This window comes from Chelonia mydas, chromosome 1 (assembly GCF_015237465.2).
Source record: "Chelonia mydas isolate rCheMyd1 chromosome 1, rCheMyd1.pri.v2, whole genome shotgun sequence".
Lineage (NCBI taxonomy): Eukaryota > Metazoa > Chordata > Testudines > Cheloniidae > Chelonia > Chelonia mydas.
In genome coordinates, this window is record NC_057849.1 from 264,939,588 (window position 1) to 264,940,405 (window position 818).

At 61.7% G+C, this 818-nt stretch overlaps 1 protein-coding gene across 1 annotated transcript in view; it reads right to left on the bottom strand.

Moving 5' to 3' along the window:
* LOC122461348 overlaps positions 1-336 on the bottom strand; it is a 236,386-nt gene extending 236,050 nt beyond the window's left edge. The window contains exon 1 of the mRNA XM_043545689.1: positions 110-336. The gene's annotated coding sequence lies outside the window, so the exon portion shown is untranslated. The remainder of the gene's footprint in view (positions 1-109) is intronic.
* Between the last annotated feature and the right edge of the window lie 482 nt (positions 337-818).

The window sequence follows — 818 nt, forward strand, 5'->3', positions numbered from 1 at the left end:
AGCGGAGCCTCTCTCTGCCCCGCCCGCTCCAGGCCCTGGCTGCCGCCGCCCCCCGCCAACGGGCACGGAGCTCCCTGCCCTGCCCGGGGCGTGTTTCCCCCGCACTCACCCTGCTCCTCGCCGGGGCCGGGGCAGCCCGCGCTCTGACCCCGGGGCCGGGCGGGCCTGTCCCGCGCCGCCTGCTGCCGCCGCTCTGCCGGGGGCCAGAGGCGCCTCCCGCCCAGCAAAGGCGCCGAGCAGCAGCTTTGGCCTCAGGCTTGTTCCCGGGGAGCGGAGCCGCCCCACGCGAGAGAGGAGGGGGCGGGGAGGGGCTGCGCAGGTGGCAGGACGGTTCAATGTGTAAAACCCAACCCCTGAAGTGTCTCTTCATTGGGGGCCAGTCAGTGCCATGAGGCGAGGGACCCGGGGCGATCCAGCCCAACGGGGAGTAGGAAGGGAGGGGCAGGTAGGGCAAAGAAGGGGATACACGGGGGCCCAGCGCATTTAAACTAGTTATCAGGGAACTAGGGCTGCTAATGGACTCTAATTAGGCCCTAATAATCTTCCAGGGGAAGCGGTAGAAGCTCCCACCTCCAGATATTTAAACCTAGAGGAGACCTAAGAAGGGCCGCACTGGCTCAGCCCTTCCTACTTTTATTATGTTCTTCCTTTACTTCCAAGTATTTCTTCACACAATGCACAGTCAACCTGGGGAACTCTTTGTCAGAGGATGTTGTGAAGGCCAAGACTATAACAGGGTTCAAAAAAGAACTAGATAAATGACTATTAGCCAGGATGGTGCCCATAGCCTCTGTTTGCCGGAAGCTGGGAATGGACAA